Source organism: Gobius niger (assembly GCF_951799975.1).
Source record: "Gobius niger genome assembly, chromosome: 4".
NCBI lineage: Eukaryota > Metazoa > Chordata > Actinopteri > Gobiiformes > Gobiidae > Gobius > Gobius niger.
Genome location: NC_136855.1, coordinates 2,179,870 through 2,204,081, shown reverse-complemented (window position 1 = coordinate 2,204,081; position 24,212 = coordinate 2,179,870). Strand labels below are relative to the sequence as shown.

The window sequence follows — 24,212 nt, the reverse complement described above, 5'->3', positions numbered from 1 at the left end:
GCAAAAAAGTGACAAAAATCCAGCAAAAAAGTGACAAAAATCCAGTAAAAAAGTGACAAAAATCCAGTAAAAAAGTGACAAAAATCCAGCAAAAAAGTGACAAAAATCCAGCAAAAAAAGACAAAAATCCAGCAGAAAAAAGACAAAAATCCAGCAGAAAAAAGACAAAAATCCATTTAAAAAAAGTGACAAAAATCTATTTAAAAATTACAAAAATCCAGCAGAAAAAGACAAAAATCCAGCAGAAAAAGACAAAAATCCAGCAGAAAAAAGACAAAAATCCATTAAAAAAAGTGACAAAAATCCAGCAGAAAAAGACAAAAATCCAGCAGAAAAAGACAAAAATCCAGCAGAAAAAAGACAAAAATCCATTAAAAAAAAGTGACAAAAATCCAGCAAAAAAAATTACAAAAATCCAGCAAAAAAAGACAAAAATCCAGCAAAAAAATTACAAAAATCCAGCAGAAAAAAGACAAAAATCCAGCAAAAAAGTGACAAAAATCCATCAGAAAAAAGACAAAAATCCATTAAAAAATGACAAAAATCCATTAAAAAAAAAGTGACAAAAATCCAGCAAAAAAGTGACAAAAATCCATCAAAAAAAGACAAAAATCCAGCAGAGAAAAAGACAAAAATCCATTAAAAAATGACAAAAATCCATTAGAAAAAATGACAAAAATCCAGCAGAGAAAAAGACAAAAATCCAGCAAAAAAAGACAAAAATCCAGCAAAAAAGTGACAAAAATCCCCAAATTAAAAATTTGGAAAAAAAAATTTGAATTTGTTTTTTTTTTTTTTTTAATAATTTGAAAAAAAAAAAAAAATTGAAAAAAAAAGATTATAATCGATTTTTGGCGATTATGCTAATTTTGTAATCGTTTACTGTTGTAATCAAACTCGTAATCGAACTTCGATTAATTGCACTGCCCTAGAAGAAGAAAGCTCTCACTGCGCTGAGTCGCCTCCTTAAAACCAGAGGCTCTAAAGTCTTTCTTCCACGAGAGCAGAACAACTTCCATCTCCCGCCTCGTCACTCGCCGCTCAGTCCACATCTGGGAAGGTTTTACTGAGGCCAGATTAACGGCATCCGTTTAATCCTGACGATGTGAGGTCCGCTCTCACAGATGAGGATCTCAAAGTTAAACGACAAACCGAGAGGGGCATGTTCCTTTGTAAATGATCTTAGCTAAATACAAAATGAAGACCACAAGTCGTCACACTGTTGTCATGTTCTCACACACGTGTCAGCTCAGGTCTGGGACTCGGACTCTGGAGACGAGTCGGTTCCACTCGGTTTTAAATGATATTGAAAATGAATTGCATGTTGTGTTTTATTGCCCCTTCTATCACGATCTGAGGAGGCAGTTATTCTGTAAACTGTCTGATGTAGCTGTACATTTGTTTGAATTGTCAGATGAGGAAAGGCTTAAGTATTTGTACAAGTATAAGCCGTTTTATTTTCTCTAAGTTTTTGTTAAACACTTGGCGTAAGAGACTCTTCTTTGTTTACTGTTTTTCTCTTGTCGCCTACTGTTCATTGTTGTGTCTTCTAAGCTCATACAGGCTGGACACCTTTATATGCAAGACACTAAATCAGAAAATACACTCAACTAGACTGGGAGAGATTATTAATGACCTGTTTGACGTATTGTTATGGGCCTAGACCAGGGCCGGGTTTCTTCATCGGACCCTCCAATTAAAGCAACTGAAGTAAAGCTTCATTTTCTACATATGCCAGTGTTGTACATCATACACACTGGAAAAATGTCCATCTTAAATTAGATAAATTATTAAAATTCGCTTGAATAAAGTTTTTTTTAATGTTAAATTTTAGTCTTGAACTAATCTAAGATCAGATAAAAACACCAATGCCATTTTTTTTAATTTTTCACTGGAAATTACACAAAATAATCTGAATTAAAAAAAAAAAAAAATTGTGCTTGTTCCATTGGAATGAATAGGTTTTATCTGCTTTAAGGCCAGACCAAATCTACTCAATCTTTAGATTTTATCTCTTAATTCAAGTAGATTTAAGTCATTTCTTGTTATTCATAGAGCATTCTTTCAGGATTACGGCCTAAAAGGGTGCTCTGCTCAGACATTTGAAGGAATTGACCGTATTTTTCACATTTCTAGAGTATTTAACAGGCATTTAATCTCTGATTTGGGTCATAATATTTCTCAAAATCATCTCGAGGGCCGGTTTTGGCCCCCCGGGCCTGACGTTGCCTACCCCTGGCCTAGAGCAATGGAAATAGTGTAAAAGTGTGCCAGCCTTTATTGAAGGCTGAATTTTTGATGATCAAAATGTCAATAGGAACAAGGCAAAATCTGAAAAACCTTCACTTGTGCCGTTATACTGTGAGCGTCCTAATGACCAGAGGTGTGGGAGGGGGATCGATCTGTAAATCGAGAGCTTTGCCCCCGATCCGTCTGTCGATCTCACACTCCATCCGTCCCTCACTGAGAACACCACCTCGAGATACTTGGATCCACCTTTTTCCAGTGAAGAACCATGGCCTCGACTTTATTTACTACATAACTTTGTCAAAATAAATCTCTGTCTGACGTCGTTCACATTTGCTGTGTTTTCCACCACGCTCGTGCTGCATCTATTTGTCGGGCGTCGGTTTATTTGATCTCCTAAAACATTAATAAAACAGCAGTCTCTCTCACGCACCAGTGACTCATGATGATTTTTCCTTCACTTTGAGCAGTTTTGTGTTTTTAATGTCCCTGGTGATTATGAATCATTAGCCCTGGTCATTAGCAAGTCAGATTTGATGATATTCCATTGAGTAAAAGCCAAAGCAACGTGAATTTCATTGAGTATTTTTCATTAACGGAGAGAAACTGAGCTGTGCTGTCTCTGCTGTGGCAGGAGCAGAGGAGTCCGGCTGTGGACTGATGAATGTCGGCATGACGTCCTCCAGAGTGTCCTGGTGACTGCGAAACAGGTGAGTGGATTATATGATCTGGCTTGATGCGATACTGATGCTTTTATTCCGATGTTGATGCTTTTGATGATGCACTTTAATGAACTCAGTCAGAACAGTAACAGAACAGTAAAGTAATGATGGGTTAATGACGCCTCAAAGGTCACGCTGTATCACACTGTGTTGGTTGGCTCATCGGCGCCATCTGGCGGTGTGAAAGCGTTGCAGCAGTGAGCCTGTGAGGAAAACTGCTCTGGATACTGAGAATAGAAACAAACAAATGATTATTAATGAGAGAAGTTTCAGTGATACAACCATCTAAAAAAAAGTCTCTGACCAAGATATAATAAAGATTTAATAATGGATAGAGTTTTTCTTTACCAGTATCAAGTCAAACTAGTAAACCATCAAAGCCCGTCATCTGACTCGACCTCACGACCCTCTGATTATTAACCGGACGCTCTCCTCACAGAGCTGCGTGAACTGCATGACGACAAACTAGCCTATTCACTAGCACTTCAGTATGTTTGTTTTAAAGAGGGGGTATTCTGCTTTTTTCAGTCCCATAGCACCAGTCTATATCACACTACAATGATGACGAAACCTTCTGTTGGTCTGTCAATGCAGTAAATTAGAATAACTGCCTTGTATAAAATGTCTCTCTCAAAATGGCTGTAGTGAATGTCTTGAAATAGGCCTCTGTCTCTTTAAGAACCTCTGAGCCTTTAGACACGCCCCCTCCACACGCTGTCTGTGGCATCAGTGGGGAGGGGGTTCTGCTGAGGAGCAGAGGTTGGTTACTCGGCTGGTGACGAAAGCTCGGAGGCGTCTCCAGGAGGTGGGGGCGTTCCTAGGAGGACTCAGGCAAACCTATCCCTAAAATGGCCGCCATCAGAGTTTTTACAGATTACTCAAAAATACGTGAATGTGCCAAGGCAACACTTCAGCCATGTTTTTAATGAGGGAGTGACATAATAACATGATGTAAAGCTTGAAAAAGTCTTTAAAGGGACTATACCGAGTTTTAAATTGTTAAAATTAAGTCTTCAATGAAGGTATTCAAATTGTCTTCTGTACTGGTGGTTGAAGTCTCGAACGTTTCGCCTCTCATCCAAAAGGCTTCGTCAGCGAAAATAAAGTATTTCCCTCCCCCTACATGTTCCTCCATGTCCTAATGTGTAGAATGAGCTCAGACCTGTTCACCACAACTGCCTCTAAAATCCTGCACTGTCACTCAAAACGGTGTTCATTCGGGTCCGAAGTGCCGTCATGCACGAGCTTAATATAGAAGCTGCAGTTACACGTATGACCTGAGGTGGCAGTAGTGAGTATAAAATGGCTACCTTGCATCTAACCCCTTTTAACAATGACCATCTTTGTCAATGCAAAAAGTCTCTGAGTCAACATTTAAAGGTCAATTTGGGGGGGGAAATATTCATCGCGGCGTCTCTCTTTGCCCCTGTACTTTTACTCCCGGCCGCTAGATGGCAGCGCTCTGGGACACTGTGAGAACTCTACAGACCTGGATTACTACGAGACCCACCAGCTGTGTGCAGATGTTGCTTCTGCAGGACCGAGGAGGCGCTACAGGAAACAAGGAAGGAACAAACAAGGCGGTATCCTGAAGAAGAAGATGGTGAAAGCCTGTTGTGGGGTTGAGGGAGCTGCGCAGGAGTAAGAGGAAGGAGGAGCTGACCAGTGCAGGACACCACGCTCTGCTACGGTTTCCCCGACCTCCAAAAACATGCTGGTCAGGCTGACACGTGGTCGCAGCGGCTCAGGACTAACACCTGAACACTATTTCATTATACGCTTGTACAATGACAAACAAAGCACTTACTTACAATTTGTTTTATTTACCGGTTTTCCATGAAATCTGTGAAATCAAGTGCTCATTAGTGAAACATTTGATACCAATCCAATGAAGGTGAACTCGTCTAATACTTACATATATCGTATCGCGACCTATGTATCAGGAATCGAATCGTATCACACACAAGGTACTGGGGGTTGATGAAAGTGTGTTTTTGTCGCAGCTGTGGACAAATGTCAGTTCCGTATTATTTCCTTGTTCAAGGCCAGAACCAGCATCATATTCACTTAAACAAAGTGTTCAAAGTCGTCTGCCGCTCTTCCACAGCGCTGCCTGAAACATCCACCTATTGCACATGTTTTGGGAGAGCGTCACAGGCCGGTCATGTGATCTCCTCTGTCTGTGAGTCTTCAGCGTGGCTTCAGTTAATCATGAGTTTAATCCAGCAGGAGGGCGGAGCTGCAGCCTTCAGCTAATGACGCTTTAATCCTCCATCCACTGAATCAAAGACGCGGCCGTGTTAGCGCCACAGCTACATCATCTCCACCAGGAGGCCAGACCCTCACGGCAGGAGGTCACGAAGTGAGTCGGGAAAATAAACGATATAAACGATATTATTGAAGACCTTTGACGCCTCGGAGACAAACTAAAGCTTTAAAGCAGTACTAAGTAACGTGTTTACCTTAATAAATCCTCTTCGTAGTCCCTGTGGGGGAAATACAAGTGTTTATGGGATGATTGGAGGGTCTTTCATCGCCCCCTGGTGTCTCTGAACAGAAAACCATGTTTGCAACTTGACTGCCACCGGTCCGGAGAAAGCAATACACTAGGGCTGTCACGGTATGAAAATTTTACCTCACGGTTATTGTGACCAAAATTATCACGGTTTTCGGTATTATCGCGGTATTTTTTTATAATGTGTGTTAATATGTTCAGAAAGCATTGATAGTCCTACACAAACTGAAATCGTTTCAAAAAAGTTTAACTGTGCTTGTTACATAAAAAAATACAGACAAAGCCTTTTCACATCAAAGTAAAGGAACTATAACGATGTGTTGTTGATGTTTCGAGGATATTACATGTGCTATTTATAGCGTCAGAAACGAAGATAAACCGTCTATATCAGGAACATTGTTGTTGTCCTTCCAGTGAGCTTTCACTTTGCAGATTTGGGAAAATACCATCATTATTAAATTCCTAATACTGCGGCGAGAGTGAATCTATTGCAATCTGCCACCGGGAGCCCCGTAACGCATTGTGCCATCGTGCGGAGGTATCCGCGACATGTTTATGTACTGGCGGTGGCGCTGCAGCCGCACTATGAGGCGACTCGTTACATTCTCCCACAACCCAAAGTCCCACATCAGCATTCCAGCTAAAACGCTAACTTACTTGCTATAATATACAATTATGCCATTTCCCCGTGGCTTCAGCCGTAGGAGCCTCCAGCTCCAGGCTGAGTGAGCCCCGCTGCCCCACGCTCGCCCTTTCGCTCCCTCACTTCACCTGAGCAGCGCTACAGCCGCCCGCATCCGCCGGCTGACTGTAGGCTCGTCTACTCGCTAACCCATGGATCTATTATATTAAACTAACCCCGCTCTAACAGACGCACCACTGAGGGCGATGAACCGCATGAGACATCGCGCTGACGCTGAGGTGAAAGTTATACGGCTTTATATTACGACAAGTGAACTTTTACTGCTTTTACTTCGTAGCTAGCGGGAGCGGCTAATGCATCTGCACAACAAAGCTACGCCGACACAGCGCGCAACTGTGCAGGAGACTGAGCACCAAACTGATCTCAGTTTTGTGATGCCTGTAGCTTTATATTTGACAATAGCCGCGGAAACTGCAGCAGATGAGACGGTGGCTGGTGAGGCTCACCGTGCCGACACCGCGGGTGCGGTTATTCACCGAGATAATAATAAAAACACAAAACAAGACGGTCATTTTCACCGTCAGAATTTTTACCGGGGTTTACCGCTACACCGGTTACCGTGACATCCCTACAATACACACTAATGGAATCACGAAGAAGAAGCTAACTGCGGGCTAACGGGCAAAGCTAACTGCGGGCTAACGTCACTTTAAACAGTATTTACAGCCAAGTTTGAGTGAAAAAAAATATTTCCGTTGTATAATTGGATGCACAGTAACCCTCTCTCCCTTCGCCTTTCCTGTCAGCGTAGTATTTACTCTCCAACACAATAAAAATCGTAACTTGCTACTACACCTGCAGTTGCGCTTATGGCCTCTAGGGGGAAGAGTTACTTAGTACTGCTTTAAAAGGACAGAAAAGCTTTGTTCAAACAAAACATCTCAGAATGACCACGAATACAATGAAACCTAATTTGGATTAAAAAAAAAGATTGTTTATTGGACGATCATTTGATATAGTAATTATGGTAACAGCCCCATGTGTAGCATCAATGTGGAGATTGTTTGCTAGTTTTCTCCTTTCACATCGTATTCCTTCACAGATATTGACATCTTCTATTTCATTTGGAAGCAGCTGTCGTTAGAGATTAGACACTTGGGATGGTTTGGTAATGAGGGCCGGACACGTCACGCTAATCAATGCCTTAAGTGCAGTAATTCCACTTAAGAAAACTGGCGAAATGGAAGTCCATTTTATCAAGGCGGCCATTTTGAGACTGTAATGCCTTTGTAACGACCAGGTTGGATTACTGTAATGGCCTTTATGCTGGTGTGAGCCAGGGGGCGCTCTCCCGACTGCAGCTCTGCTTTTAACAGGGACACATGACCACGTATATCACCGGTTTTAGCTTCGCTCCATCGGCTCCCAGTCAGATTTAGAGCTGATTTCAAAATTCTTCTCTTTACTTTTAAAAGGGTGAATGGCCTCGCCCCCTCCTTTCTGTCTGACCAGATTCAGCCTCACGCCCCCTCTCGTGCTCTCAGGTCAGCGGATCAGCTGCAACTGGTCCCAAAAACCGAGCTCAAACTTCAGGGAGATCGGGCTTTCTCTGGTGCCGGCCGGCGGCTGTGGAACCAGCTCCATTAGAGATTACACAGGCCCAGGCTCTACCTGTTTGTAAAGCTCTCCTAAAACACACCTATACACAGGCGGTTGTTGTTGTTGTTGTATTTTTGCTGTAAATCTTTTTGTCTGTTTCTGTGTGCGGCACTTTGGCCAACTGCACAGTTCTTAAAGTGCTTTATAAATAAAGATGGTTTGGTAATGAGGGTCGGACTGTTGGCATTGGAGCTGCGCGAACTACACGTCACACAAGGGCAGGGCTGGGCACCACTACTTTAACGATACCTGCTTTTCGGTACCGATGCCTATGTTATTTTAATTGAGTTAAAATAATGTGCATAGGAAAAGTATCGTTCAGGAGGAAGTCCAAACACGGCACATCAGAAAACAGGCCGCAGCTGTAACTTCATGTTTTGAGCAGAATTCCCACTAAAGCCGTGATAAAAAGAGAGAAAGGACATTTTTACCTTCCTGGGGAGGAGGAGCCTGTAAACCCGCCATGATTTCCCCCTCGAGCGTGGTCATTGTGTAAACGAGGAGGAGTGAGGAGGAGGAGGAGCTGTATTATTTTTTATGGTCTGTGGCGATGACGCTCTAATCCAAAAAACCTGCTGCGAAAGACAAAACTTCAGGCCATTTTTGCTCCACTCTTGTAACATTGTGGTGTTGGGTTAGTCCTGAGCAGAATGTTCTTGGAGAAACTGCCTTCACTCTCCTCTGAAACCGTGCAGCGCCTCCTGGGTTTGTCCCTGTTCCAGAGCGTGGCGTCCTGCACTGGTCAGCTCCTCCTCCTTCCCTCGCTCCACAACAGCCTTTCACCATCTCCAGGGAAGATCTTAGCAGTTCATCTGTAGATAAGAGATAACAAAAGACAACAATAGATAGAAGGGATGGAAGGCATGTGTAGCTTAGCTGTGCGTCTTGCCCGGATACCTCCTCGTTTGTCCCTTCCTTGTTTCCTGTAGCTCCTCTTGTGACGCCTCCACTGTGCTGCAGGTCTTGGTGCTTCTGCTCTGCTGTACCAGACAGAGGGAGGTTGCTGCTTGTTTACCATGATGCCAAAATATGAGCAAAGTAAAAGCACACATTGTAATCTGGCTGTGAAAAGTATCTTTGAGCTTTCACTCCTCAGCCTGACTCTTGTTTCTGTTGTTTCTGTTGTTTCTGTTTGGTAAGTGTTCTGTGGGTCTGTGGGTCTGAGCTGGAGGAGAGCGGCGGCGCTGCAGATGTCAGGAGTTCAGCGCTCGCTTTAGCACCTGGCCCTTAATGCACTCCGCAGCCCTGTGCCAGAACGGCCCCCGCGAGGGCGCCTCCCGAGCACTCGGCTTTTATTGGCGCCATGACTGCTCGTGATTTTTACAGCGCGGGACGGCGGGGGAAGAAAAACTGCTCTATTCAATCACCCCCCGCACGGCCGCCGCACTTTAGATCACTCTGTGGATTCACCGAGTGAAGGGGACCCGGACCCGCCGCTCGTCTCAAAGTCTTTAGGGTCTGTGCGGGTTTGCCGGAGCACAGTTCGGCCTCAGCGTTAGGTCTGATCAGTTTTGTATCGAAAATGAAGCGTTTTTACTAAAGATCTGATATTGTGTATTTGTCCCATTCCCTGTGTGTGTGTGTGTGTATCAGTGTTGGCTAATGTTCGCCTTAACATTTTAGTTTTCATGTCAAAGTAAACTGTACAATGCTTCTTTAATGTCAGAGATTTCCAGGAAGTAACTCCTGACATGTTTGGTATCCACGTGTAGCACGAAAGGCTGTGCCCGAGATGACGATGTGATCTCAGTATGGTCATTTCCTTTGGGAGACAGCAGCCTCAGAAAGGCAGAAATAATGTAGTGAATGTAGTGAGGGAGTGGTGGTGGGAGGGGCCAATGGTGCAGACTGGTCCCTTCGCTTCCATCAGTCTACCCCAGGGCTGCTGTGGCTACAACAGTCGCTTACCACCATCAGGTATGGAGTGAATGAATAATGCAGTGTAAAGCACTTTATAAACCCAGTGCCTTGTTATTACGCACATGTGCAAAACATAGTGTTACAATGAAATAACATGGCTGCTCCATCTCCTCCTACAAAGCCTGTTCATTTAAAGGAATAGGCCACCGTTTTTACATACTAAGATATGTTCTTACCTCACTTTAGACGTGTTAATATATCCCCGTCTGGTCTTTGTCCGTGCGCTCTGTCAGGCAAACGGAGCACATACGCAGCCTCTCCCACATGTCACATAGCTCCAAAAAAGCTCACGATAGAAGCTACCAAGCTCTTCCACGTGTTCCCTATTTAAATAAAGTTACGTGAAGTGTTTTCATGCGAAGTATATTTACACAGAAATGTAACATGTCGATTTTATAAGCAAATAAAAAGGGGGACTATATTGTGAGGCGTATGTGCTCCGTTTGCGTGACAGAGCGCACGGACAAAGACCAGACGGGGATATATTAACACGTCTAAGGTTAGGTAAGAACATATCTTAGTATGTAAAAATGGTGGCCTATTCCTTTAAGGCGGGAAGCCCCGCCCTCGGAGGGTGGGCGGAGCCTCCACCGAGCTCCACCTGTCAATCATAGACTTGGGCTTCAACTTTGTAGTGCTGATGTTCAAAAACCATTGTAGTTTAAAATATGACACCAAGCCCAGAGTGGTCACATGAGTCACAGTGATTTTTAGAAAAAGAAAAACCTCTTTGGAGCCGGGTTTTTAAGTCGTTTAACGAAACCCTGCTTCCAAAGTGTCTGTTGGTATTACATGAGGACCAAAGAGAAGGGCTTTCCTCGCCCAATGATGCAGGCGTTACACACGTTTAGGATTGTTTCCTCTACTTTAGTCGCTCCTACAGACTTTACTGTCTAGGACTTTTCAGAGATTAGTTCAAATTGAACTCCCAGCCTGATTTACTCTGTGAACAACAAGGCAACATTTGTACAGATGTCTTTTCCACTTGTAAATAGCTTATTCAAAAGCGAAATAAAATCCTAAAAAAAAAAATCCCTCTGGACACATTTAAACCTAACTCTGTTCTTTATTTAGATTTTGTCCCTGAAAATACTTTTGACTACTGAGGAGGAGTAGTAATGTGCCTAAAATATCTTGCCTTACATGTATTTTTATTATGATTGAATTGTCTCTTTTCGCTCATGTGCAACAGACGGAGGCCTGTGCTGTTTAATTGAGGTGAGCTGTGTGACTAGCGCCCCCTGCTGTAGGTCTGGAGCCGGGGCTAAATCCCACACGGCTAAAGCAGCATCCGCACATTAAATCCATCAAATGCTGACTCTGACTGCAGCTCCCAGGCTGCGGCTCTAGGCTCAGCGTCGCCTTTGATGATAAGCAGCAGCAGCAGCAGCAGCAGCAGCAGAAGCCTTTGTGAAGCTCCGGGTTTGTGAAGCTCCGGGTCTGTGAAGGTCTGTCTGCAGATGCTCTTCACTCTGACGAAGAGGAGGCAAAGCAGGCGGCACTTTACATCGCTTTAATAACGCCGCCGCACGGGCCGAGAAATGAATCGGGTTTGTCAAAGGTTTTTGCCTCTTCCTCTGTTCACGACAATTATCTTTTTGAGCAACAAAGTGATATAAATGAAGATGAAGAACCAAAGATCTAAGCACAGTAACACGAGATACAAGAGACCAGGACTGCTGTATTAATGTAACAGTTTTGTGAATCTTCGTCTCGGTGTCGGGTTGTGGATCCGAGAGGACAGAGTCAGGTGTTTACAGCTGTCCCACACAAATCCCTCCATATCTCCGAATATCAGCCTTTACATCAGAGCGGATTATTCAGGGCACATGATCTGCTTTTGTTGTTCACTCTCTCCTCCTTAATCCGTCATCCGCCGCAAACACTCCTCCTGCGCCGCCGTCCCTCATCTCCTGTCCAGGCGGTGCTTTATTTCAGCCTCATACAGAATCGGGCTGTGCGGGGATTACGCCGCCGCCGCCTAGAATCTAAAACAACTGGATTACACACAGGATTTCAGGACTCGGAAGTGAAACATGCCAGGTTTGAGCCACTAACTGCCGAGCTACGACACCGAGCAACAACCTCCTTAAAGGAACAGGCCCCCGTTCTTCCGGACTGAGATCTGATCTTACCGGAGCTTAGACGAGTTGATCCGTACCTGTCTGGTCTATGTGCCCGTGGAAGAGCTCGGTCGCTTCCAACTTCACCCCCGTTTGGAGCCATAGGAATACACTGGGAGAGGCCAAATGCTAACAACATCTATGGTTGTTTTGCGTGACTGAGGGCCCACACAAAGACCAGACAGGTACACATCAACTCGTCTAAAGGGCAGCACACACTACACGACTTTTATGCCCGATTTTGCTCTAATTCTCAGTCGTGCCGAGTCTTTTCGAGTCGCGTCTAGTCTAGTGTAGTGTGGGCGGTAGAAAGACGCGACTAGACTCCAGTCGTAGGAAATCAAACATGTTTGATTTTTAAGCCCGATTTTGGACGCACGGGAGAAACGTGGGTGATTTTACCGTCCCAAATGGGAATGACAGAGTGATTTAAAGACAAGAAAAAAACCGCCGCGCCTCCTTTTTTCACTTATATATATATATATATATATTATGCTTTTTTCAGTCCCATAGCACCAGTCTATATCACACTACAATGATGACAAACCTTCTGTTGGTCTGTAGATGCAGTAAATTAAAATAACTGCCTTGTATAAAATGTCTCTCTCATAATGGCTGTAGTGAATGTCTTGAAATAGGCCTCTGTCTCTTTAAGAACCTCTGACCCTTTCCGACACGCCCCCTCCACACGCTGTCTGTGGCATCAGTGGGGAGGGGGTTCTGCTGAGGAGCAGTGGTTGGTTACTCGGCTGGTGACGAAAGCTCGGAGGCATCTCCAGGAGGTGGGGGCGTTCCTAGGAGGACTCAGGCAAACCTATCCCTAAAATGGCCGCCATCAGAGTTTTTACAGATTACTCAGAAATACGTGAATGTGCCAAGGCAACACTTCAGCCAAGTTTTTAATGAGGGAGTGACATAATAACATGATGTAAAGCTTGAAAAAGTTGATTTTGCATAATACCCCCCCTATAAACCAGCAACCACAACTCATTTCATGGCCACAGCCCCAAGCACAACTTTATGTCACCAAAAGTTCACGACAACCACCTTTTCCAGCTACATTTCAAACACGATCAGAGTTTAGCGGCACTTACTGAGTTTGGAGACGAACTGTTCAGCTTCAGCTCGCCGCTAACGCCGGCTAGCCTCCCCCCGCTTTCACTGCTGTCTCCTCCATCTCGAGGCTGAGGCCCGTCTCCTTTTCTTATTAAATCCACTGAATTACGTCCCGCTTCTTCGTGTGGCCAACTTTTATCTCCATTTGACAGAACTATAGCCAAGTTGAAGCTTCGTCGTAGCAGTAGCCTAGCACTGCGGTGTTGTTGACGCTGTTGACCAATCCGTACACGCACGTTTTCCCGCTCACAAACACAGGCCTGTCTTTGCGGTTTTGGGGTCAGTTTTGGAAGCCGTAGAGAGGACAGACGCGCTGTTATAAAACATCAGCTGTTTGTCAGAATCGTGTCGTGTGTCGCTCTTACGATTCTCAGTCGTTATGTGTGAACCCCCAGACGTTCTATAATCGCACTGAATCCAGTCGTGTAGTGTGGACCCCCCATAAAATCATTTAAGACTAGAAAAATCGTGTAGTGTGTGCCGACCTTAATCTCAGGTAAGAACACATCTCAGTGTGGAAGAACGATGGCCTGGTCCTTTAACTCTGTGGGAGGAGCGAAACGGCGCCCCCAATTTGACGCTGGTGGCCATAAAGTGTACTGCATCCATGCTGTACGGGCTCAATAATGGAAAGCTGCAGACCCGGAGCCGAGACAAATCTACCGTGAAAAGCAAATCCACCGTGAAAGTGCGCCCTCTGCTGGTAAAGACGGATATACGACTGTATTTAGCTCATGTTTTACAGTTGTATTGTTGGGATTATTTTGTGTAATTTAGATTCTGTTGACATGTAGCTTTTTTTTAGGCTACATGTACTATTATATGGGTTATTTTATGAAATTAAAACTGTGTTTCACTCCTTTCATTGTATTTTGTAGGAAGTGCCTTCATTTGTTCAACAAGGGACAGAGACAATATTTTGGAACAAAATCAAATTTTTATTGTGCTAACAGGCCATTGCTGTAATCAGTAAAGAAAGGAGAGAAATCATAGTTAATAATGTTAACTTGCAGATGCAATGGCAAAGTAAAAAATAACATTTGTACCGTCAGGGTCTTCCCTGTTTCCTAAATTCAGCATCATCTTTCTGTCAACTTCACTAAAACAAAAGATCAACACTGATGTCATTAATGTGTAAAAATCAAATGTTGTAATTCTGGGCTAATAATGATAATAATAATAACACTACAGTCAAAACTACTCTGGAATGACATATATACATGCAACTATGTGCCATTAATAATGGTGCCATAACTTTTTTTTGATTTTATTTGTCCTTTATTTATCCAGGATAAAACTCGTTGAGATTAAAAATCTCAAGAGTGTCCAGGCCAAGATTCTTTAAAATTAAAATATTCATAATTATGTAGTACGGGTACCTTTTACTTTCTGTGGTAAATTATCGTATAACAAAAGTAGGTCACTCTCTGGCAGGCCACATTTTGCCCGCAGTATTAAAGTCATCATCCGTAACAGACTCGTGTAGTGCGGCCGCTCTCACGATCCGCACTTTAAACTTACCCATACTGATCATGTTCCTCACATTAACCTCCCGTTAGCTCCTGCCGGGTGTGGATGTGCAGTTTGCAGCACTTGTTGTTCGGCGTTATATGCACGCAGCTAATAACTGCACATTTAGGTCAGAACGCCCCAGAGACACTTCAGCGTCTGAGTAACCGGCTAAATCGGATTTGTTTTCCTTGTAATTAACTGGCGGAGCATCGTGTCTCTGCCTCGCAAAGATCCTGATGAATACGCGGCGTTGCATAATCATCTGCTGAACCAAACCCGTCCATTCATGGGGCTGTGCGGCGCCTCAGGCTCATACCGGGGCGCGCTCAGGCCTGTTTCTGATCAACATCCTGGCATTTTACAGTAATACATCCAGCAACGGCCCAGAACACGCCACAGCCTCAGCCCGTGTGTGATCTGATCATATCTGCGTGAACCCAGGTCACACAGGCTGGAGCAGCGAGCAGGGTTAAAGGCAGATGTGCAGGGGCACCACAGGGAACAGTGTTGGCCCCGCTCCTCTACACCAGGGCTGTCCAAACGTCTCTTCATCAAGGGCCGTTTATTCAAGTTTATACGGTTTTAAGGGACACGAGTCGGTCAATACAAAGAAGGTTTTAACTGTGTCCCACACATTTAAACCTGGAAGATTAATGAGCTCAGACTCAAAGAAAGATGTTATTTTTATATAGGGCTGAAACAACTAAGCGATTATTAAAATAGTTGACAACTATTTTAATAATCGATGAATCATTTTCTAGTAAACACAGACTTAAATATAGCAAACATGACATTGTACATTTCATAAGTACTAGGGATGCACCGATACTACTTTTTCTCGAACTGATACGAGTACTTTTTGTTTAAGTACTTGCCGATACCGAATACTGATATGAGTACGGCATTTTCTTCAACAGCCTGACTTTTTCACAGCAGATTGGTTTGTAATTAGTTAATTTACTCATTTACATTTCCTTGAGTAAAGTAGGCGACACTTTTAAGAGAAGTTATATCAGAATTGAACAGACGCCATTTTTTATTTTCATTGCTCTGTCGATCACAGACAGAACATTTATGTATAGCAACATTAGCATCATTAGCATCATTAGCATCATTAGCAACATTAGCAACATTAGCATCATTAGCATCATTAGCATCATTAGCATCATTAGCAACATTAGCATCATTAGCATCATTAGCATCATTAGCATCATTAGCCTGTATCTTGTAAACACTGCAGTCGCTGCAGCACTAACATTTAGCTTTAGTTGTTATTTTCTCTCCTCAGTGGAGCTGAGGAGCTGTAGGAGCGCTGGACACACGGCAGGAGGTATCGGGACCTCATTAATGAGTACGAGTATGTGGTATCGGCCTGATACTGGTATTGGTATCGGTGCATCCTTTATTAATATCTGTCTTTGTCTCATCCAATCAGAAAGCAGGATTAGGACAAATCAGTGTTAATTTGGACAACATATTTTATTTTAGTTTTAGTCTTAGTCTTTTGACTAAAATGTAATGTAATTTTAGTCTAGTTTTAGTCAAAAAAAACTGTTCAATTTTAGTCTAGTTTTAGTCGACTAAAATTGCATGTCAATTTAGTCGACTAAATTTAAGACTAATTCAGTCGACTTATATTTACAATATTCATTATAATCATATTTAATCCAGGTCCTCGACTTCATGAAGCTGCTCCACATGAACAAAGCTCAGAGCTGATCATTTGGCTGTGAATTTAAATGATATGAGGCTTTTTCAGACGGTCAATAGAAGTTTGGATGATTTTAGTCTCTCCTTTTCAATTTTATTTAGTCTTATTTTAGTCGACTAAAATATCTGGACATTTTAGTCACAGTTTTAGTCTCATGAGAAAGTTTTAATTTAGTTTTAGTCCAATTTTAGTCGTCAAAAATATCACTTTGACTAAAATTAAGACCTATATTTTAGTCGACGAAATTAACACTGGCACAAATAGTCTCCTATATAAGTTCACTTTAAGTTTACTCCATCAGCATGTCCTCTTTAGTGTTATGTGGTAGAAAAAATGAAATAAAAATACTATTTCCATGCACCTTTTATAATCGTTAGCTGCAGCCCTATTTTCGAGGTAGGGCTGGACGATTTGACGAAAAAGTTTAATTCTGGTTTGGGAAGTGGAAAAGAACAGGGTGAACAAACTCATTAAGTCTGGATCTGTGGTTGGATCAGATTTCTCTCAGAACACAAGGCCAGTGATGCCTCTTCACGTCCTGGGGGTTCAGGGTCAGAGACCTCACACAGTCACACTGACACATCTGGACGCTTCATGATCTACCAAATCCCTTCCCTTGGACCGAAGTCGGCGCCGTCACCAGGAAAACTAATATCGCAGTGACAAAAGAAAGTATGCAAAAATCTGTCTAAAAATAGTGTGAGGCCACCTTTCCAGGCCTCTCATCTCTCCGCTCTGTGATCAGCCTGAAGCCAAGAAAACTCATTTCCTTTGAGCTTTTTCTCCACATTTTTAATTACCATTTTATTTTCTTCTCTCTCCTCCTCAGTAGAATTTGCTCTTTATTTTCTGCAACAAAATCAAAATAATGGACAAGGCCGGGTTAAAATGCACCGTTTTATTTTGTTGACATATTAGTTAAAGAGATTGAGCCGCAAAAGCCAGGCTCCCACAGTTACACCCACGTGTCCAAATATGGTCATTTCCTTTCTGGGAGCCTCACCAAAAAAACAGGCAAAATAGATTTTTTTCCCTGACAGAATTTTTCATTTATGATTGGTTAATTCAAAAACTGAACGTGATCCACAATCATATTAACTAATATCTCAAAATAAAGCCACACATTTCATGATATCAGTTTGCCTCTTCTGCTGTCGATTACTGACCAAAATATGAGACACAGATGTATTGCAAGTTTTCTGTCATTTTATGGCCATATTTTCAGTGACGCAATGGAAGTAATGGATCAACCCAGATTTAAATTGATTGTGTTATTTTGTGACATATTTGTCATTTAAATGGTAAATGGGAAGCAGAGACTTCCTGATGATCTGCTGCTTCACAAAGGTGTTGTGTTTTAAAGGAATAGGCCACCGTTTTTACATACTGAGATATGCTCTTACCTCACTTTAGCCGAGTTAATATATCCCCGTCTGGTCTTTGTCCGTGCGCTCACACATACGCAGCCTCTCCCACATGTCATATAGCTCCAAAAAAGCTCACGATAGAAGCTACCAAGCTCTTCCACGAGTTCCCTATTTAAATAAAGTTACATGAAGTGTTTTCATGCAAAGTATATTTACACAGAAATGTAGCATGTCGATTTTATAAGCAAATAAAAAGGGGGACTATATTGTGAGGCGTAATGATACGAGGAGTAAAACGTCCGCGCAGTAACTACTAAAGACTTCCCCCGCTCACTTCCGTCAATAACCTTTAGGAGTTACTGCGCGGACAAAAATCCAGCAAAAAAAGACAAAAATCCAGCAAAAAAAAGACAAAAATCCAGCAAAAAAGTGACAAAAATCCAGCAAAAAATGACAAAAATCCATTAAAAAAATTGACAAAAATCCAGCAAAAAAGTGACAAAAATCCAGTAAAAAAGTGACAAAAATCCAGCAAAAAAAGACAAAAATCCAGTAAAAAAGTGACAAAAATCCAGCAAAAAAAGACAAAAATCCAGCAAAAAAAGACAAAAATCCAGCAAAAAAAAGTGACAAAAATCCAGTAAAAAAGTGACAAAAATCCAGCAAAAAAAGACAAAAATCCAGCAAAAAAGACAAAAATCCAGCAAAAAAAAGTGACAAAAATCCAGCAAAAAATGACAAAAATCCATTAAAAAAATTGACAAAAATCCAGCAAAAAAGTGACAAAAATCCAGTAAAAAAGTGACAAAAATCCAGCAAAAAAAGACAAAAATCCAGTAAAAAAAAGTGACAAAAATCCAGCAAAAAAAGACAAAAATCCAGCAAAAAAAGACAAAAATCCAGCAAAAAAAAGTGACAAAAATCCAGCAAAAAATGACAAAAATCCAGCAAAGAAATTGACAAAAATCCAGCAAAAAAAGACAAAAATCCAGCAAAAAAGTGACAAAAATCCAGCAGAAAAAGACAAAAATCCAGCAGAAAAAAGACAAAAATCCATTAAAAAAAGACAAAAATCCAGTAAAAAAAAGTGACAAAAATCCAGCAAAAAAAGACATAAATCCCAAAATTAAAAATTTGAAGAAAAAAAAATTGAAAAAAAAAAAAAAATTAAAAAAAAAAATTCGAATCGATTTTTTGCGATTATGCTAATTTTGTAATCGTTTACTGTTGTAATCTAAACCGTAATCTAACTTCGATGAATTGCACAGCCCTACTCTCCATAACTGTGCTCTCCAGTGCCGGTGTATATCCTCTCCTGTCCCTGTGCCTTCCCTCCGCCTCCTCGTGCTCTCGTCAGCCTCTCTGCAAATGGGACACGACTCTCCAGTGTCTCCCACAGCTCTGCGGACTTCAGCGCTTAAACCCTGTCTGCTGAACTCCCCTCAACCTGGCAACCAATCAGCTGAGAAAAACAGCCTTATTTACGGGCGCTCCCCCCTGACAGCGGCTTGTATTTCAGCGGCTCCTCTTCTGCGCCGGGTTTTCAGCATTGTCAGAGATCCCATCGCTCCAATCTTTCATCCCGGCGCCGGCCTGACATTTCTCTAAATATCAATCATACTTTTTATAGGACACCACCATTTGTCAGGCGAGAGGAGACGGCCACGCATTTGTCAGGCGGGGACAAGGCCGCGGAAAAGCGTTTGGAATTGGACGCTATAAAAGTGCGGCCGACGCCAGTGCATTAAAGCGGCGTCACCTGGAATGAAATGTGAACGGCTGGAGAGTTTGCCTCAACAAAAAGAGGCTCCATTCACAATATTTAAATAAGCAGGAGGTTTTTGGAGGGCGGGGAAACTGCACTGGTCAGCTCCTCCACCATCGTCTGCTTTGTTTCCTGTGGCTCCTCCTGTGGGTCCTCATGGCCAGGACGGACTCTCTGCAGGAAAGACGTACAAAAGTCTCCAGTGAAACGATGTGGAACAGGGAAACGCAGGAAAAGGCAAAAACGATGCTGTACCAAGAGAGAGGGAGGTTGCTGCTTGTTTACACATCGCCATGACGTCGTGGCCATGTGATCTTCATTCTGTTCAAGTGTGACGTCACGCACCTTCTGCTAACAAAGCATTGTTTACTAAAATCAGTGCTTCCAGGGTTAGCGTAGCTGCTGCGTCGTTAGCATTTTTCTCCGCTACCCCAGATGTAGCAATTTTGGTAAACATTACTTTTATAGGAATATTAGTTGTAATTAGTTTTTTGTACAAAGTGAAAATAATGTTGTTCATATTGTAAACCTCTGTACACATCTGTACACATCTGTACACATCTGTACACAGCGCACCTCTGGTCGAACTACAGGTGGCCTCCACAGACGCTCTGCATGAGCTTCTCAGGAGCCGAGATGGACCAGTGTGAGTGAGATGTTTGTCAGTGCTGGAATAAACACACTTGTGTACTGTTTTATGTACTGTTTGAATAAGTCTGCAGTAATTGGTTCTATGTTGTTTGATGTCGTTAGTGCCTTCGCTCAGTCGAGGATGTGAAGCTCTGGTACAGCCGTCTTTTTAAAGTGACTCTGTCGTTGTTAATATTTTTGTTGTTGTTTGTGACGTCACTCTGTCTCTTTGGACCTCGAGTTCATAATAAAGTAAATTTAATTGAATTACAGCTGTAGGTTCAGCATGTTTGGCTCATGGGCCTGATACATAAGTGCGTTCAGTAACTCTCTGTGGAGTTTCACAAATATTGATTGTGGTTTTAAAGAGTTTTTTTATAGGGATGCACCGATGCCAGTATCGGGTATCGGGCCAATACCACAAGCTTGTGCTCATACTCGTACTCATTCATGAGGTCCCGATACCAGAAACCCATACCATTTGACGTGCGGCCAGCGCACCTACGAGGCGCAGCTACGAGGCGCAGCTACGAGGCGCAGCTACGAGGCGCAGCTCTCAGCTGAGGAGAGAAGAAGCAACAAACAAGCAGAACAATGAAAACGCTGTAGCTACTCGCTAAGTTACTACAAACACACGAGAAAATCCACAGGAGCTGAAGTAAAGACGAAAAGAGACCATTTAAGTAACATCTCAATACTATTGTTACATAAAAACACATAAATGAATAAAGCTCAGGCATTGGGAGCTTTTGGACATGGGCTTTTCTGTCTATGATGGACAGTGCAATCAAAATGAACAATTATATTGAATGAAAATAAAATAATGCTGTGAAAAAAGTAACAATGTTGAAGAAAATGCCTTGTACTCGTATCGGTATTCGGTATCGGCGAGTACTTAAATCCAAGTACTCGTACTCGTATCGGTTTTAGAAAAAGTGGTATCGGTGCACCCCTAGTTTTTTATAGTTTCTCGCACTTATCTGTGAAACCGGAAGTCGAGCTGTGACGTCACCACTGAACAAACGTGTTCCTGCAGCTCTTTTAGATGGAAGAAGCATCGTTATTAGGACTGGGTTTTGCCAACAATATCACGATACATTTAGCGATTCAAGTGTATCTTGATACAATTTAGTTTTAAGAAACAAGGATCTCAGTTTACTGCTGAACTCGCTCAGAGCCCTTTCAGCTTTTATTGGAGCCGTGAAGGCGACACTGAAACGCTCTGAGCCAAAGAGTCGCAGCTTTTAGAGACACTTTAGTCACGTGACCCTCGGTTTACTCCTGTTTCCTCACGTCAGCTCTGCTTCAGAAATGTAGATGTAACAGTGACCAGACTCAATCACTCGTACAGTGAGAACATCTGAAAATGTGACTTTTGCTGTTGTATGAACAAATGTGTTCACAGTGCACAGTACATGCCAAAGAACACGCTAAAGAACAAGCTAAAGGACACGCTAAAGGACACTCTAAAGGACACGCTAAAGGACACTCCCATTTGAGCCCAGCCTGAGATGTGCACGACTAAAGAAGATTCACACTCACTTATGGAAAACCCCACAGGATTGATGTGTTTGCAGAGAGATTACCTAAATCATTGCAGTCCTTCACGTGAGGATTTTCTGGGCGTCCTGAGCGTTTAATATCCACACATCACGGATCTCCCGATGAGCGAGCGCTGCGTGTTTCTGCTGTGTGGCTGTAATGAGTCAGAGTGTAATGATTTTGTGGACAGTGGAGCTGCTTCTATAAGGGCTTTAATTAGTCTGAGGAGTGGCCCGGCCGCTCGCTCTGAAAGGCCACGGATACTGTATCTCTCCAAACCGCCTGCAGCTCTGTCTGAAAACATCCTGAAAACATCCTGAACACATCCATACACAGTGCATACACAATCCATACACAATCCAGCTGCAGCGCGGAGGAAACACTAACATAAAGAAAGTCACACAAGATCGTAAGGAAAAGGACGAGCTTTTGTGGGATTTAGTCGGAATCCTGTGTGGTTGAAAATAATTGGAAAAGTTGATTTCTTGATCAAGTCCATTTTGTGTTTATGCACTGAGGGCCTGGTTTACTGAGACAGAGGCTTAATTGCGAGTTGTACCTAAAATTAGCCTTTTAGTCTGGTAAGTAATCAGTAAGTAATCAGAAAAAACAATGTTTCCATTTGCACTGATATGTGAAAAAAAGGGGCGATGATAGTGATAATAACATTCACATGGGGAGTTAAAGACGTAGTTTGATGGAAATTTTGCAGAAGATTCCATTTGGTCCAATCAAAGAAGTCAGTTAGGGCTTTTCCACCAAGGTGCTGGTTCTGGGCTGGTTCTGGGCTGGTTCTGTGCTGGTTCAGAGCTGGTTCTGGGCTGGTTCAGGGCTGGTTCTGGGCTGGTTCTGGGCTGGTTCTGGGCTGGTTCTGGGCTGGTTCAGGGCTGGTTCTGGGCTGGTTCTGGGCTGGTTCAGAGCTGGTTCTGGGCTGGTTCTGGGCTGGTTCAGAGCTGGTTCTGGGCTGGTTCTGGGCTGGTTCAGAGCTGGTTCTGGGCTGGTTCTGGGCTGGTTCTGGTGCCGGGTTGGTTCCATACTGACTTGGTTTTCCACCAGAATGAGAGCTGTGCCCATTGTCATAGCAACGCTTTGGGAAGTCAACACCAAACATGGATAGTAACATCTTACTACAGCCACTTCTGGTTATAAAATACAGAAAAATAAGTTTATGTTTCAGTCACAGCAGCCGCTAACATTTTGAGTTCTTCTTTCTAACTCTTGTTTTAGCTAAAGAGCATAAAGCAAAACAACAGTTTCCTCCACAGAGACTGTTTTGGCTTCTCCAGGAAGTTCTAAGCACAAACTAACTAACTTTGATTGTTTGTTGGAGGAGAGAGCCACGCCCCCAGCCGCTGACATCACTGGTGCTCGTTTCTTGGTCCAGCTTTTAACTGGTCCCCGACCGGCACCAGATTTTGGAACCAAGAGCCGGCGTTTTTCCCGTGGAAAACGAAAGAACCGGTTCTGAAACTGGAACTGGCCCAGAACCAGCACCGGCACCAGCCTGGTGGAAAAGGGCTAAATGAAACCCTTGTCATTAGGGCTGCTCGATTATTGAAAAAAAAATAATAATCACGATTATTTTTGTCATAATTGAAATCACGATTATTCAAACGATTATTTGTTGCATTTAAAAAAATCCATTAAAAAAAAGTGACAAAAATCCATTAAAAAAAAAAAGACAAAAATCCATCAAAAAGTGACAACAATCCAGCAAAAAATGACAAAAATCCATTAAAAAAAATGACAAAAATCCAGCAAAAAAAGTGACAAAAATCCATTAAAAAAAGACAAAAATCCATTTAAAAAAGACAAAAATCCATAAAAAAATGACAAAAATCCATTAAAAAAAATGACAAAAAATCCAGCAAAAAAGTGACAAAAATCCAGCAAAAAAAGACAAAAATCCACCAAAAAAGTGACAAAAATCCAGCAAAAAAAGACAAAAATCCAGCAAAAAAGTGACAAAAATCCAGCAAAAAATGACAAAAATCCATTTTAAAAAAATGACAAAAATCCAGCAAAAAGACAAAAATCCAGCAAAAAAGTGACAAAAATTAAAATATTGAAAAAAAAAAAAAATTGAAAAAAAAAATTATAATCGTTTTTTTGCGATTATGCTAATTTTGTAATCGTTTACTGTTGTAATCGAAATCGTAATCGAATTTCGATTAATTGCACAGCCCTACCATTTGCACTGATATGTGAAAAAAAGGGGCAATGATAGTGATAATAACATTTACATGGGGAGTTAAAGACGTAGTTTGATGGAAATTTTGCAGAAGATTCCATTTGATCCAATCAAAGAAGTCAATGAAACCCTTGTCATATTCTTCATGGAGTTGCCGTTAGTGAGATGTTTCTGTCGGAGCCCAAGGAGATCTTAAAGGAACAGGCCACCGTTCTCCCATGATGTGATATCACCCCCGTTTGGAGCCATAGGAAAATGCTGGGAGAGGCAAAATGCTAGCAACATCTTTGGTCTTTTTGTGTGACTGAGTGGACGCGCAAAGACCAGACAGGTACACATGAACTCGTCTAAGCTCAGGTAAGAACATATCTCAGTATGAAAAAACCGGTGGATAGTTTGAGGACAACAAATAGTATTCACATGGTTGCCACAGGTGCCTGAGACCGCGGAGACCTCTCGGAGAGCGTGTGCAGTCTCCCCTGAAATCAAACCTGCCCGTTTTCACCGAGACGACCTGGAGACTCGCCCGATCTGGTCATTTTGTGTAGA

At 42.4% G+C, this 24,212-nt stretch overlaps 1 protein-coding gene across 1 annotated transcript in view; it reads left to right on the top strand.

Annotated features, from left to right (window-relative positions):
• The window catches only part of glceb (glucuronic acid epimerase b), a 142,990-nt gene that overhangs the window by 51,269 nt on the left and 67,509 nt on the right, over nucleotides 1-24,212 (top strand). The window contains exon 2 of the mRNA XM_079555112.1: nucleotides 2,882-2,957. The gene's annotated coding sequence lies outside the window, so the exon portion shown is untranslated. The remainder of the gene's footprint in view (nucleotides 1-2,881; nucleotides 2,958-24,212) is intronic.